The following is a 17421-nucleotide window of genomic DNA, read 5'->3' as shown; positions in this document are numbered from 1 at the left end:
ATTTACAGGTTCATAATTTTATTTTGGGGATCTACTAGAATAGGTTTACATGCTTTAAATGCTCAAAAAAACACATTATTTTTCTCATACTTTGCTGCTGCAACTCTTTTCATCCTCTGGCTCAAACGCTCTGTTGTAGCTCCTGTCTCTTTAAAGCCCCCCCTTTCTGAAAAGCCCAGTCTGCTCTGATTGGTCAGCTGGCCCAGTCTGTTGTGATTGTTCAACCATTTGGAGCGTGTGTCGGAAATGCAACGGCCTTTGCCGTAACCGAGTTTCAGCTCCCGAGGCTTCCTGAGCAGTGCATTTCTAAGGCAGGCATTATGAAAATGTGTTACATGGTGACGTAGCTATGTCACGGAAGTAATGGCTGGACTGCAAACCAGGCGTTTCAGGCATTTAATGGGCAGTGTTTTCTGTGGGAGAGAATAACTCCCTTTGACGTGGACTTTGTGCTTTGTAACTTTGCAGACCTTTCACATGCACAAACAGCTATATTACACATTAAAGGAAAGGTAAAATCCCAAAATAGGGCCTCTTTAATGCATCATATCTAACAATAATTCAGTGAAGACTTGGAAACAACTTTATACTTTTAAATATATACTTTTTACCTCTAATAATGTTTTCCTTGTATCTGGGTGAGCTGTGCATGTACAGTATATGTAGTAATTATATATAGTGGTTAAAAAGGTCTTCATTCACAACGGGCAGTTAGGCAAAGAAATGTGTGATTCAGCAGTTTCCTTCAGGATCAAAGCACATGTTTCATTTTTTGAGGGGTAACATGAACTGGTGAAGTTCCAAAAAATTACAGTGATAAACCTTTTGGCCTTTTGGTTTCATGAAAAATTTATTGGAACGAAAATGAAATAGTTATAACTGGTTACCAGCATTGAAAAAGAAAGTTTTCACTCCGGAACAATTGAGAATTACTTTGTTCCGGTTTTCGGTTACATTCTGCAAAAAAGTTCATTCGTTTTCGGTTTTCGTTCCTTGAACCTTTTTTAGTCCCTGCTCAAGACCCCTGCATTTGGAGTTGTGCTCTGTCCAGCTGAACGCAAACGCATCCTGCTGTTTGAGGCTACTTTACTCATTTTGTTCTGCCAACTCTTGGTAAGTGTGGTTTGTTGCCTGTACAACTCTGTGTTACCTGTACAGCAGGAGTTAGGTTGAATTAGCACGTTAAATTGACATCCTTAATATAGACACATAAACATACAGTATATCGAATAGCCTGTTATTTATCTATCAGGCTAGTTAGCTAACATTAGCTAACTATACAGATTTGTACTTAGCTTAATAGCTTTCTAGAAAATAGAGAAAGAAAAAGAGAAAGCTGTAGAGTGGCACTTCTCATCTGGTATCCGACACCCTTTAGGGTTAAGGCTTTGAGTTGTGGTGGGATTATGTTTGTAGTTTAAGTTTGTGGTGGGGTGGAGTTGGGGTTAGGATATGTTGTGGTTGTGGTTAACTTTAAGATCAAGCTAAACATTTACTGTCCATGAACAGAGTGAGGGGGGATCATAGTTATATGGCATGAAAAGCATTCATGTGCTTGTCATGCTGAATCAAGGTTAACATGTGGCCTGGGAATGCACTGCATCTGTGACAAAGAGGAGAAGAGCAGGCAGAGATACAGACTTACCTGATGTGTTCTGTCACCTCTTCTGCCCTACTGATCACGTACGGCTGTTTGGATCGGCTCCAGGCGTCCACACGTCACTGTGCATCTGTTCCAAAATAGTGTGGAATGCTTCACAGTGACATCTGAAACACACACACCCACACACACACACGATTGCACTCACACACGTACACTGCTTTTCAAATGTATTTTAATTTTAGCACTACTCTATTTTATTTTCGGTAATGTGCTAATCATTAGAAAGTTTGCAATTAACAGTTTTCCGCTGTGTAAATTCATTGATCATCTGAGAATTAAATCTCAGAGTAAATTTTTTATTTAACTTTTAATAATAATTTTAAAACAAAATACAGGTCAGAATATAAAAACATTCTGAAAAAGCATAAAGCCAATAAAAAAAAAAACAATAAGAAAAACTAGATCAATAAAAGTGTAAAAATTAATTAATTATAAATAAACTATATGCCGACGGTTGTAATTTGGTCCATAATTGGTTGATAGATATTGGTAGGTGATGCATCGGTTTTAAAAATGTGTATGATTGGAGCCTGTCTCATTTCAATTGGAAAAACGTTTCGCATTTTTGGGGCACAATGGCTAAAAGCAGCATCACATTAGGTAAGGCTGTATAACAAATCTAAATTAATTTAATGAAATCAAATCCATAGATATAGGTTCCCCTGATGTCTAAACACATTTGCACTTTTGTTGCTTAAATCTTTACATTTGCAATCTCACAATAATAAGTGTTACAATTAAGACACATACTGTATTTCTCAGGGTCACATAAAAATTGTAAGTTAATGTCGTCCTGTGTTTGGAACAAATAGAAATGGTATATTCTATTAAATTCAGCCTGGTCTCATGAAATTTACGTGAGCATTGCAACATTTTTGCAAAACTGATATTACGTGCTTCATTACACGTTTGGCTGCAGTTTTCAAGTTTTGCCTAATTCAAACAGTAAAAATGCTGATCATTTAATGCAGCATCTGGAAAGCATCTTAAGACTAAAACTAATGTAAGTTTTTCTCTTGTTTCCATGGTGAGAGTAAAGAGTCTGGGTCAGTGGAGTTATTCCTCCAATCACATTAAAGCTTGACACATCATATGAAATGTTGGAGTTATACCCTGGTGCGTTGATGGACCTCAAAAGTGGCATCAAAATACTTTGACACAAAACATATTTTTCAGTAAAATATATTTGATTTCAGTGCCTTTAGCATTCATGTAAACAACACAGATATGACTGGCGATGTATGTCTGTGCTCTTTGATCTGCACGTTCACCCTTTGATCTGTCTATGAGAGTGAAAAATGTATTTTCCAGGGGGGGCTGGGACAGGCACTGCTGTGACCCCACTAATGCAGGAGACACCAGCTCAAAATGCTCCTGGAAACCTGCAAATGAAAGCTGTAAAATGAAGCAAACATACTCGTGTGTGTGTATGTGTGTGTGTGTGTATATATATATATATATATATATATATATATATATATATATATATATATGTATATATATATATATATATATATATATATATATATATATATATATATATATATATATATATATATATATATATATATATATATATCCATGACCTGCAATGCCTTAGAGGCTATCAACAACTAAAATATTGCATTTTGGAGAAGTCTGTGTGCTAAATTCGACAAGGCTTTTGGTCTCAGTTCAGCTATATTTTCATTTTAAAGAGCTAAAACCCTCCTCAGAGTGCTTCAAATATACTAATATTTATATGGAGCATTAGAAAGAGAGTTTGCTGTAGCTGTTTCAGGCTATGATGTTCAAACCTGAAAGTGTTAGTGTGTGCTGTGATCTACTGAGATCATTAGCATATTACTGCTGCACAGCGGCTCATAGCTGTCATGGAGATTTTCTCTCTTGCTGCCATTTTCTAATTGTCCACTCTGAGCTCTCAACTCCACTCAGTGCATTTGTTCTGAAACAAGGCCTTGTGGGTAGTAAGAGGGGCTCAATGGCCACTGGTGTGTCTTTACATTGTGATCTGCCACTCTAGATCTTGCATACGTGTCCGGGAGGCCACTCAGCCTTGCGGGCGCCATGGCACAAGCACTAATACGAACACACATAGAAGGGATTTATTTTGCTATAATAATATGCTGACTGTAGATTATCATCCTTATTACATGGCTACTTACCAAATAAATAATTAAATGGACATGAAATATTGATTTGAGATGAGATTATGTTATGTGAAAAGAAAGAGACCATGGAGTCTCCTGAAACAGCTGAAATCCACATCCGGTTTGCATCAGAGTTCTGTAAGGTGTTTGCGAAAATTACCATCTGACTACTGATGATCCCACTTATTAATGACTACTTGTAAAATAAATAAATAAATGGACATGAAAAATGTTATGAGTTTAAATGACTTAATTAGCTTGTAAAGATCGCAGAGTGATACAAGGAATGGGTGGGGGGGAAGAATAAAGAGAAGTCTATATTTAAGACCATTAAGATTTTGTTTTCTTTGCATTGTGACTTAAAGTTGTAGTCAGTCTACATGGAGAGGGTCCCCTCATGGGGGCTGCCATATCATGATCACATGACCAGCTGAGTACCACTTGTTAGGTAAGTTATTGGACACTTTCCCTCATAGATTAAATCAGTCATGGCTGACTGTGAATAGTGAATCTCTACAATGTTGATTGATGCTGCATCCATACCGCTAGGTGCCAGTGTATGTCCAAGACGACAAATTTGAAAATAACTGAGTGCACTTTTAAGCACATTTAACCCCCTATTTCTAATTTTTGTTTCATGTCCTGACTTTTTACTTGTACTATCCTCATTGTTTTCAATTATGTTTGTCATTACTGTAACAGTTCATTTTTACTGTATTACAAATAAAAGATGCTGTTGTACAATCATTTTTTAAATTAAAATCATTGAAAATTAAAGGCAGTACCAAGGGGGGCAAATATTTAGTTTTTTGGGGGGACTCTCGGGGAGGGGATGTGGAGAGTGTAGTTTAGTTTAATCGTGTATGCTTATTATTATTTTATATATATATATATATATGTGTGTGTGTGTGTGTGTGTGTGTAAATATATATATTATATTATTTTTATTTTTGGGGGGGGGGGGATTTTGTATGTGTGTGTTATGTGGGACCACAGGGGTGTTCGTTAGGGGTCAGGGTGGGATTGTATTAGTAGGGTTTAAATAGGGTCATGTGCATATGTATCAATAAAAATGTTAATTACAAAAAGGCAGTACCAAGGGAGTACTACTATGATGTATTAATCCATTACATGCAATTAAATTTTTTTATATATATATTTATATACTGTATATACTGTACATACCTGTATATCGCATTGTTGTAATAAGAACTGCGGGATAAAATGAGCAGAATTGTCATGAAGATAATGTCACAATGTAAAACGGTCTGAATGGCTCTAAAAGTTTGCCTTGTTCTATATGCAAAACACAAGTTCTTATTAATTTCTTCTAATTTTAGAGGTTTCGTTAGAATCACAAGTAGGAAACATGACATATTACTCAGATGGCCAGTGAAATATCGCTTTTTTCCCCAGATAAAGTAATTATTCAGAAATATCAGATCGTTGGATGCCGAGATTGACCAATCAGAACTGAGTGTTCCTGAGAAAAGTATATTATTGTGTATATAATTACTGTAGAAGAACTCAGTGTTCACCTGTGTGGATGAAGAGTTTATTTTCTGTTTTTATAAGTCTGAAGCGTCTAGTACAGAGAAGTATAAATGTCGAGTAGAGCAAATATCACAGGGTAATGTTTCATGCAGTGTATTGTCGCTGCATCAGTGTATTGATTTCCTGTTTTCAAAAGTCTATTTAAAAAAAGACTTTAAGTGATCTGACACCAGCAGACAGAGATGCTGTGAATGCCCCAAATAACGCTTTAGAAAGGCCAGCACAAAGAAGATATTTCTTGAAATATAACTTTCTTTATCTAACTCGCATTCTTACATTTATTTATTTTATATATAATATATATATTGGAATTACTTATTAGCAGTGAAACTAGTGGTTAGATCTGTCATCCAGCATGCGGTTTTAGATGTCTGCTGATAGTGAGCTGCTGATGGAGAGAATCGACTGGCTCCCCACTGGTGCTACAGTAATACATTTGACTCACCTTGAATGAAGTGCAAAGCAGCAGGTTTCCTGTCTGTATCCATGAATCCACAATGAGACTGACAGGACAGTTACACAAAGTGACATGTTCATATGTGGGATCACTGCACTGTGATAAAATCATTGATTGTATATTGAGGAATTTGTTTTGAGGGAGAGAATTAAGTTCTTCACATGTATTGCAGTTCTACATAAACTGACATCACTTGTTAATCACCCTTTAACAGTATAGTTACCTTATTTGTGTAATTCTAAAAGCAAGAGTAGTTGGTTATATACCTAAAACCCAGGGAAGGATATTGCTGCAGGCAGAGCTCCAAAAAGGGATTGGAGCTCTAAAACGCCAGCAAAGATATACAGAGCCCCTAACCTAACTCTTTCCCTAACCCTAACCCTAACCGTGTGTGAAAGTGTAGCCCCCTTTTGGAGTAACCCCACCCCCTTCTGTGGTTGCCTTTTACCCTTTTAAGAGATTCCGGCCCCGTTTGGAGATCTCCGGCCTGCAGCTATACCTACTTGAAAACCCATAGCGAGCGTTATGAGGAGACAGTGTATGCAAAAATAAAAGAAAAACTTTGTGAGAAACTTAAGCAAACTCCTGTCCCCCAGCGGGAACGAAAATAATCCATCAGGACTTTGGACAGTCTGTGACAGTTGCTCAATAAGAATCAGCTACAGGTTTTTCTGTTGTTGTACCCCAGCTTTGCATTTTTTAAAGAAAATTAGCCGAGGGATGGATTGAAACGCAGGTTTGTGTTTGTTTTTTTCTCGTCAAAGTGAGAGAAACCAGAGTAGCTGGTGGCCTGGATGAAATGTTCACCGCTACATTTATAACTGCACCCAAATTACATCTGGCATAGATTCATTAATTCTCACTTTAGGACACTTTTACAATGAGTCTCTTAGATGGAAACATGCTCACCTCGAGAGAGATGGCTGAATGTGTTTCTTTCTGCCCAGAGGAAACATTAGTAAAACACTGCACATAGCATTACTCTGCAAACAGTGTTGAGCATAAACTGGGTTTAAACATGACCTTTGGGTGACAAGACTGATGGTGTCAGGAACTGAGACTTCCTGTTAGAACTCAGTGCAGATGGAAGGTCATTTTGGGATTGTCTCAGAGGGACAAAGAAAGATGGAAGGAATTTAGATTTCGAAATTAATTTAGCTGAGTGATTATTTCTCGCTCTGACTGTATCATGCGGGAGTGGGTAACCTCTTATTCTAATTTTACTAAAGACTAAAAATTTTACTTTTTTAATTTTACTTCACTTTTTGAAATTCAAAGGAGTATCTGAAGAAGCCCCAGTTAGAATTAATTTATGTGAAGAGACTAACAGCACTTGCAGTACTGTGCAAATGTTTTAGGCACTGGTGAAAAATGTTGCATAGTGAGGATGTCTTCAAAAATAATGCCATAAATAGTTTTAATTTATCAATTAACATCATACAAAGTCCAGTAAACATAAAAAAGCTAAATAAATATTTGGTGTGACCACCTTTGCATTTAAAACAGCCCCAATTCTCCAAGGTACACCTGGACACAGTTTTTCTTGGTTGTTGGCAGATAGGATGTTTCAAGCTTCTTGGAGAACTCACCACAGTTCTTCTATCTATTTAGGCTTCTCAATTGCTCCTGTCTCATGTAATCCCAGACTGACTCGATGTTGAGATCCGGGCTCTGTGGGGGCAATATGATCTGCTGCTGGGATCCTTGTTGTTCATCTATTAAATTCTGTTTGCAAAGGGAATGTTTATATTTCCTACTGATGCATTAAAAGCAGAATATATAAAATAACCATTTTAAGACAAATGTTTTGTGAAAAATATAATGCGCCTAAGAAATCTGCACAGTACTGTATCTAATACTAGCATTAATTACAAGAGTACATGGCCTTGTGGATAGTGCGTGTGCTCCTATGTGTTGCGCGGCAGTGATGGTGACCCGAGTGGTCGAGTCAATTTGCCACTGCTGACAAACACTTCTCTGGCAAATCTGTGGCAACAATGTGCATTTTCACGCACACCAGTATACTGATGACAACCTAACATTAGCTAATTAAAAAAAAAAAATCCTACAATCTAAGAAAACCATGAGATTTGAAATCATAAATCAATAAAGCAAAAATCTAGGTGTGCCGATCAGTTTATGACCTTACCCCGATAAATGAAAACCATTTAAGGGGTTTGCATGACCTTCCATTACCAGCTTATTAAGCATAATCGGTATAAGATTGTGCATGTATACGTGCTCAGTGAAGACTCTTTAAAAAAAAAAAAAAAGTTCTTTATCAGCATGGTTGGTACCACAAAGTAGCTTAACATCAATGAACCCTTCTAATTGCACAAAAGGCCCTTTCCCACTGCAGGAACTAAAGCCCATTTTAGGTACTTTTACTTGGAAGTAACTACTACTATTCATCATTTTCACATATAAGGAACTATAATTCCTCTTAGCCGTTTAGAGGGACAGTTTTTAGCTCCTACTCCTGGGTAGGTATTTTTTGGGAGAAGAGAGACTGAGCGTGGTGCTGCAGCCTGTGATTGGTCAAATACGTATGATGCACAAAGCAATGTGAAGCGTGAAGAGTAAGGCAGTGCTATGAGCAAACAAACTTGTAGCTGCTAGAGGATTGCACTAATTTTCCTATTCCCTTAACAGAAATAACATAAAACCAACAAAGTAGCCACAGAGTGTCGCCTGTTTCACATATTACGTGTACAAGGGGTAAGCAGACCTGCTGCTTGACTTCATTGGGAATTGAAGTGGTTTAAGTTTTCATGCCCGTTCCTGTGTACAGTTCCACATAAGAGTTCTCATCTAGAAAGTTCCTAAGGGGAAAGTACCGGGACTGTATGTTGGAAAGGGGCTAAAATGTTCTTTAGACTATAAAAAAGGTTCTTCAAAACTGGTTCTTTTAAGGAAGGTTCTGTGGGGAACCAAAAATGTTTCTTCTATTGTATTGCTGCAAAAAAAAAAACTTTTTGGGAAGTTTCACTTTTAAGGTTATGTCCACACTAATCCATTGAAGTTGGAAAACGCATTGATTTTGCTACCCATTTGCAGCCCATCTGAGCTGAGGATGTGCATGTGGCCGCAGTCATGTGACTGGATGGCAGACTGGCTGATCTTCTGTGATGTAGTATATATGACATGCTGGTCAGAGCGCATCCCTAATAAGAGCATTGAAGACACACTGCGGCAACAAAAGGCAGCTGTTTGCTCACCAGTCAGGTGGAATGACGTGATTGAAGCGGCGAGTCTGAACTGAAGACCATCCGAGCAGAAGCTCTGAATATCTGCATGCTTCCAATTACTGGCTGACCTGCCAGCAGCCGGCAGCACACACACTCATACGCACACACATTCCTGAGCTCGGGGATTAATACTCCTCCTTTTGATTAAGACAGCACTGAGCTTTAATTCTGAACCCACAATAATAATGCTTAATCATTATGTATGTTTAAACAGCATCAAGTTTGCACAGTTGTTTGCCGAATGTTTTAAATGCTTAATTTCTGTGATTCTGTCTCAAGGTGAGATTAGGTAAGGTTCAGTCATTTTAAGGTTTCTGTCCATTACATGTGATCTTGTCTTATAGATCAGTGGCTATAATTGTTTCTGAAGGCCCAGAATAAATATCAGTATCAAAACAGAATGTCTTGAGCTGACCAGGAAGTCTTGCAAGAGAACAGAGAGAATTATTAATGAAGAGCAAACCTGCTGTGAATTCACTTAATTCATGCATAAAAAGTGTACAACTTGTTCATGTCCAGCAGGCCAGTAGCATGTTCTCTTCACTTGAGTGAGGTATGTATCACAGTTGTTAGTAAAGTTGAGCATGTGTTTATTGTCAAGTTCCTTGGGTCATTTGGACCTGTGGAGGAACCCAGAGATATTGAGAACCTTTTTGGTATCAGTGTGTTGGGATGGTGTTTGTGGAGGGGGTGGGGGGTTATAAAGCACATCTGGTTGAGTATGTGGGTGTTGCTCAGAGCTTCCCGTACCAGTCTGAGCTGTCGCACGGCTGATTTACACTGCTCTAATGTCATGGAACAAAAACATGGAAACTGAGCCATAAACAGCGAATTCCTCATATGTTGAGAGATTATGATTCAAGTGTGTAGGGAGTATCTACACACACACTGTACACATACATTTGTTTTTCTATCTTTGTGGGGACTTTCCATTGACTTTTTATGCTGAGCTATCGATATTTTATATCCCTAAACCTAACCCTCGCACAAACCTTCCTGCATTTTTGCATTTTCATTAAAGGGTTAGTTCACCCAAAACTGAAAATTCTCTCATTATTTACTCACACGCATGCCATCCCAGATGTGTGTGACTTTCTTTCTTCTGCACAAGTGAAGATTTTTAGAAGAAAATCTCAGCTCTGTTGTTTTGTTCAATGCATGTGAATGGTGACCAGAACTTTGGAGCTCCAAAAATCACAAAGGCAGCATAAAAGTAGTCTATAAGACACCAGTGGTTTAATCCATGTCTTCAGGAAATCTGTTTTTTACCCACACTTACCATATCTCTTTAGAAGACATGGTTTAAAACACTGGAGTCTTATGGATTACTTTTATGCTGCGTTTATGTGATTTTTGGAGCTTCAAAGTTCTAGCCACCATTCACTTGCATTGAATGGAACCACAGAGCTGAAATATTCTTTTAAAAATCTTCATTTGTGTTCTGCTGAAGAAAGAAAGTCATACACATCTGGGATGGCATGTGTGTGAGTAAATGATGAGAGAATTCTCATTTTTGGGTGAACTATCCCTTTAAAACAATATTTTCTTATGGTGACCCTACAGCTCTCATGCTAAAATCCAGAAACCTTCTGTTGCTTTTTTTTTTTTTTTTTTTCTTTATCTAGGGATAAATGACATTTGAATTTGTTTATGCACTGAAACATATAATGTTTTGGTAATGACTCAAGCTGACTTCAGTTGAGTGCTTGTCTATTCTGTTCAGGAGGCAGACAGATGCTCTGAGTGTGTGAAAGATTAATGCAAACTCTGGATTACCAATGCCATTGCAGGCATTACACCAGAGTCTATCGATTTTCCTTCAGCCCATCCAAAAGAAGAAAAGAGAGAGGGCTATTCTCCTCAGAGATGCTACATGTCTGTTTTACCAGGAGCTTCTCCTGTCCAGATTCACTCAGCTGAGCTGCTATCACAGGCTGCTCTTCCCTAACAATAAACAATAAATGCTGGAACATTCTTATCAGTCATAGAGGGATGTAAAACACACTGACATTCATAATTGACAGCACAGAGTCATTTTCTTGGATCTTTTAAACTTCATAAATGGTTTGCGGCCCACTTTCATTTACCAATATATGCAAAGCTCATATGCAGTGTATCCTCAATAGCTGGTTCAGTGGTGTAGGTGTGATGATGTCATGAAGTACTGCACACTTTAATCTACTTGTTCACAGCCCACAGCGTTTGCTTAGACCTGCAATTTGTCCTACGTGTGAAGTATATAACAAAATATATTTTTAACAGAATAAGGCATGAAACCTATAGATGTATGTTTGTAATGTTGAGAGTCTAAATCGATTTTTGAAGATTTCATACAGTGAAACCTCCCCTTTACTGTAAGAGAGTATACACAGACAGTAGGGACCAGATTTTAATTTTTTAAGGCCTGAAACGATTGATCCATGAACACAATTACTCTGCAGAGAGACTTAACTTGTAATATGAAGTGTAAGTCACTTTGGATAAAAAAAAAAAAAAAGCGTCCGTTAAATAACAAATAACCAATAAATGTCAGTGATCTTGTGAACAAAAGCACGTTTTAGGCTTGGGTTTCTATAAAAACAATCACTTTACCCAACCACACTCCTGCACTGATACACTTTCATTTGAGAGGTTTTTATTGGTAGTGGTTATGTCTGACAATAATGTTTGTCATTGACTGTGGTCGATGCACTGGTCAGCTGTAAGCAAGGGCAGGGGTGAGCTGAGCCTACCCAAATGTCTGTCTTGCCCATCCAATTAAGCTGTTGAAACAATGGGGAGAGCTGACATTTGATCCTGCAGTCTTCAGACTACCACTTCAGCGAGTGAGTGCATTAAACATTTTTTTTGTAAATAATTAAATAAATAATATAATAGGTATAAATTTTTTTTTAAAAAACGAATACAATTTTAATACATTAATATTAATTATATTACAATTTCGCAAAATATAAAAAATTACATTAGCACACATAAAACAAATCAGACAAGTTTGACTCAGCCGAAGAACCAATCAAAACCATCATTTCAGCTGCGCTAGTTACCAACCAATCGTATTTTCAGTTTCAACTGAGGGGTGGGGACATTTTCAGCATTCCAACTCCAAGGGGGGGAGTAATATGGGGTCCATGAATATGTGAGTGTAAAAAGGAGATTTTACAAAATGTACATTTTAGTGCAGTCAAAATAAATACGTTAACTTAAAATACTGAATATGTTAAACACATAATTTTTTTAATGCAGTTAACACTTTCAAATTATGATCTAACGTGAATTTTCTTGATAAAAAATATGATCGTGTCTGGTAACGTGCATGTAAAATGGCTAGAAATAGCATTTTAGCTTAGCGTAAAGCTGACAATTTACACAAGGTTTATTTCTATTTCTTCTGCTCCAAACGTACTTCTCTGTCTGCTCGTATGAACGTAACACATCATAAGAAAGTGTTTCACCGCTGTTCAAACGCACTTTGGATCGCATCATTTATATGTATAAATGTTTTCCATCTGAAAGGACTAAATATTAAATGAAACAAATGACAATAAAATGCAAAGTAATCTCTTCAGTAATCAAAATACTTTTTGAATGTAACTGTATTCTAATTACCAATGATTTAAATTATAACTGTAGTGGAATACAGTTACTTATATTTTGTATTTGTATGTAATCACATTACATGTATTTCGTTACTCCCCAACCCTGTTCAAGAGTATGCACACATGTAGTGAAATTACATATAAACTTCAAGCTACTTAATTTGATCAAATTACTTTTTCTGTGTCATAAAACAAACTAAAACCCTTCAAATGATTATGGTTGAAAATTCACGTTAGATCATAATTTCTTTTTTTCTAGTAAGACCTGTGATATTAGGGCAAACATCGTATTCTAGATAATAATTTATTGTTTTCCTGTAAAAATATCTAAAAATCCTTAAAACAAGATCAATTTGATTTATCTTGTTTTAGAAACAACACTGCATAAGATATTTAGGTTTTTCAGAGAATGTATTTTTAACATGTGTATTTTGTCTTACTGTACTGGCAGAGTTTTTATAGTCAAAACAAGTGAAAAAATCTACCAGTGCTGAAGAAGTAATCCAAAGTATTTAGAATACGTTACTGACCTTGAGTAATCTAACGGAATACGTTACAAATTACATTTTACAGCATGTATTCTGTAATCTGTAGTGGAATACATTTCAAAATAACCCTCACAACCCTGCTCATGAATAATTTCATACACACGCGACAGGGTGGAAATGGCAGGAAGCATGTGTGGTTGGCAGGGACTGCTTGATGTAAAACAAAATAGAAATCTGCACAACCTAAATCTCCCAAAAATGTTAATTATATAGTATATACAGTACTGTGCAAAAGTTTTAGGCTCTTGTGAAAAATGTTGCATAGTGAGGATGTCTTCAAAAATAATGCCATAAATAGTTTTCATTTTTCACTTAATGTCATACAAAGTCCAGTAAACATAAAAAAGCGAAATCAATATTTGGTGTGACCACCTTTGCATTTAAAACAGCCCCAATTCTCCAAGGTACACCTGGACACAGTTTTTCTTGGTTGTTGGCAGATAGGATGTTCCAAGCTTCTTAGAAGAACTGTGGTGAGTTCTCTATCTATTTAGTCTGTCTCAATTGCTCCTGTCTCTTCATGTAATCCCAGACTGACATGATGTTCAGTGGGGGGCTCTGTGGGGGCCATGGCATCTGCTGCAGGGCTCCCTGTTCTTCTATTCTTTTCTCTTTTCTATCTGCAAAAGTAATGTTTGGGAGTCTAACATTTATATTTGCTATTGACACACTAAAGCTGAAGATATAAATAACCATCTTAAGACAAATGCTTTTGTGAAACAAATTATGTGCCTAAGACATTTTGCACAGTACTGTATATATATATGTAGTTTCATAGTAGTTTGTAGTTTCAAAAAAGTATTAGTTACGGGTGTTGCCAGTTAGCATTCGCTATAAACATTATGATACTTGCATCAGATAGCTGTTTCAGTTTATCTATGTATATTGTATCTGTCCCTATCAAATAAACCATAAATAAATGTGTGTGTGTGTGTGTGTGTGTGTGTGTGTGATACAAATTTAAATTCACATTTATTAATTTATTATTATTATTGATAGATGCTGTTAATCCTAAAGAGACAGACACAGAAAGATAAAAAGTGTGAGAGTAAATAAACTCAAAGCAGATTAAATTACAGTTTGTAATCTTAAATTATGGCTATGTTCTAAAGGTATATTAGTATACTTTATGGTTTCAAAACCCTGAAAGGGCAAACTACTTTTGAGGTTGACACAGTCGATAACAGAATTGTCCAAGTTGAGTAAATTAACCAACTTTTTAACATGGACCAATTTACGGGATGATCGTTTCACCTTAATAGAGTATTGCTTGCTTTTCAATTTGAATTCCATCAAGAACATTATAAGGTAAGACTTTTATTTTTTAAGGCTTTATTGTTAGATATTTCTTATTCAGTATGTCACTACAGTAAGAAGGAAAGTCGTTTCTACTCTTTGGGACAAAGCGACTAGCAGGTCACATATACTTGCTTTAAAAAAAATCTATTAAAATTATGTGCACAAGCTTGAGTTGGGAAAGTTCTCAGGGTGGGACATTTGTAAAACTGTGTGTGTGCTGATAGATGCTGCTCTAGTTGTGTCAGAACGGTGGCTGCGTTTGGGCAGGTGTGTCTTTGGCTCAGACACGTATCACCACGAAACAATCAGCTCATTGTGTAACATCCACATTCCAGTTGCCACATGAGCGTCTCAAAGCTGCAGCTCTTCACGGCCATCTGTGAGCCAGCAGTGACTGTGGTCCTGCACACCTACACCACTGCCTTTACTTCTTCAACCCTCCAGAAGGTTTCTGCTTTGCACTGATTCAAGACTACAATTTTTCTGAAGTCACAAGTACATATCCAGTTGATTTGACCTCTTCCGTTAGAAATACTTTTATTTTTGATTGTGTGATCTAAAGTGACACATTCCGGGAGTGTCTGCACAGAATCCAGAGTGATCCTGAGGTGTATTTTGTTAGGCAGGGTTGGGTGTCTGGACAAGGTCTCTAAGCTGTTTTATAGTTTAACCAGCCTTGACTTGTAGGATGGTGACATGTATCTGCTGACTAGCAGGATCAGCGCACTAAGCTGCAGTCTGATGCTTGAAAGGCTTTTGGCATGTGCTGCGTTTTTCACCCTTGACTGGAAGCATATGCTGCGTACAGTCTTAGCGTGTGTTCGTTTTTGTGTAATAGTCAGAGTATACACGTGTTACAATATGAATGTGTGTTAGTGTGTGTGTGTGTGTGTGTGTGTCCGTGTCCTGGGGTTCCTGGCCATTTCCGACACATCTGGCAGCGCTTGGCTCCTTCAGGTGAATCATGTCTCTTGGGAGGCTGCCTCAGCATGTATGTGTGTGTGTGTGTGTGTGTGTGTGTGTGTGTGTGTATGTGTGTGGGAAGCTGGCTTGCAGCACTGTGGCATCTGCAGTGTGGCAGGAAGTATGTGAATCTGTCTCACAGTTAATTCAGACACCACATGCTTTTCTAATTCCACCCCGTTACCCCCTCGCCCGCCCCCGTCACCCCCTCAGCCCTTAAAGGGAAAAGTCAGGCACAGAATGTGTAATTACATGCAGTTGATGATCTTTCTGTGGTAGTTTGAGTTGGGTGCAGCTAACTGGTTGTGACAGAAGCAAAGGGAAGGTTTAAACAGGAGAGGCAGAACACTTTTGAGTCATAACATCAGAACAGTAGCACAGGTATACTGTTAGCACATCTTTTTGTGTGGCCAACGGTGAGCAGCTTTTACACCTGCAAGCCCCAACACACATCAGCTGCCTGGGGCGGCACATGCCTGCGTCTGTGATCAGCAGATAACAACTTCAAAACTGCAACCCTTCACCAACATCTACAAACATCTCAACATTTAACCTTAGCTTCTGCTTAAACAAGGGACTGGAAACAAAAAATACTAACCCTAAACCTTAACTATAACCCTACACTCAAGGGAAGATAGAAGACCTGATCTACAGATTGTGGAAGAACTCTTATTGACTTTCTCCTTCTGTAACACACACACACACACTCAGATCTCTCTTGTAGTGTGTTATCAGGTGCAGGGAGAAGGGGTCATGAGGGAATCAGGCAGTGAGTGAGTTTGTCTCCACCCTAATGAAGCGGCGTGAGGATGGAGACACGGAACACACATACACCCCCCAAACTCAAATAAACCGGCTCACCAGCAGCATTCACACACTTTCATGCAGACACTGACACCAGGTCTTTCTCTCTCTTGCTCTGTGTGTAGGGGTGTGATGGTTTACACCTGCTGGTTTGAATCACGATTTGCTTCATCTTCTACATTCCATTCAAATGAATTATTATTACATTTATGTTGTATAATATGCTTAGAAAGAATTTCAGTTTTTATTGACTTTGCTGTAGCCAGTAATTCTCACTCCAATGAATGATATTAAAATACTGAAGCATGTGTTACAGGGCTCAACAATAAGGATGGCCCGCTGGTCCTGGGCCGGTGTGAGAGAGTTTCAGCCCATTTAACAGGTTCACTTGCGGGCTATTGCTGCGTCCTCACTATACAGTATAAATTAGATTGTAAAATTGGATTTTTGTGATGATTTGGAAAGTATTGTTGTGAATTCTGATGATTTAAACTTGCCCCAAGGTAACATTATCTAGCTGGCTAACATAGATGAGGTTGTGTTGAAATTATGAGAATGAGTTTTGATGGTCTTGGAAGTATCCTTTAGAACTGTTTGAAAATTAAAAACAAATCAGTAATGTTTTGCTTTCCAGTGAAGCTAGTTTTCGGAGGTGGGGGAACCCTAAAATCGGGTGATGAGAGGACATTTCCATTTTACTTGAGAGCAAAATATTAGAGTCTCTAGTTTTAGTTGAAATGGCATTTTTTAAATCTGAACGATTTATCACAGTACAGTGCATCCGGAAAGTATTCACAGCTTTTCACTTTTTCCACATTTTGTTATGTTACAGCCTTATTCCAAAATGGATTAAATTCATTATTTTCCTCAAAATTCTACAAACAATACCCCATAATGACAACGTGAAAGAAGTTTGTTTGAAATCTTTGCAAATTTATTAAAAAAAAAAAAAAAAAAAAAAAAAAAATCACATGTACATAAGTATTCACAGCCTTTGCCATGACACTCAAAATTGAGCTCAGGTGCATCCTGTTTCCACTGATCATCCTTGAGATGTTTCTACAACTTGATTGGAGTCCACCTGTGGTAAATTCAGTTGATTGGACATGATTTGGGAAGGCACACACACCTGTCTATAT

General features: G+C 37.6%; 1 long non-coding RNA gene across 1 annotated transcript in view; it reads right to left on the bottom strand.

Moving 5' to 3' along the window:
- Positions 1-17421, bottom strand: part of LOC127417294 (uncharacterized) — a 511839-nt gene that overhangs the window by 493658 nt on the left and 760 nt on the right. The gene's annotated exons all lie outside the window — the stretch shown is intronic.

Source organism: Myxocyprinus asiaticus, chromosome 26 (assembly GCF_019703515.2).
Source record: "Myxocyprinus asiaticus isolate MX2 ecotype Aquarium Trade chromosome 26, UBuf_Myxa_2, whole genome shotgun sequence".
Lineage (NCBI taxonomy): Eukaryota > Metazoa > Chordata > Actinopteri > Cypriniformes > Catostomidae > Myxocyprinus > Myxocyprinus asiaticus.
Note: the sequence above shows the minus strand (reverse complement) of the source record. Positions and strands in the feature narration are given on the sequence as shown.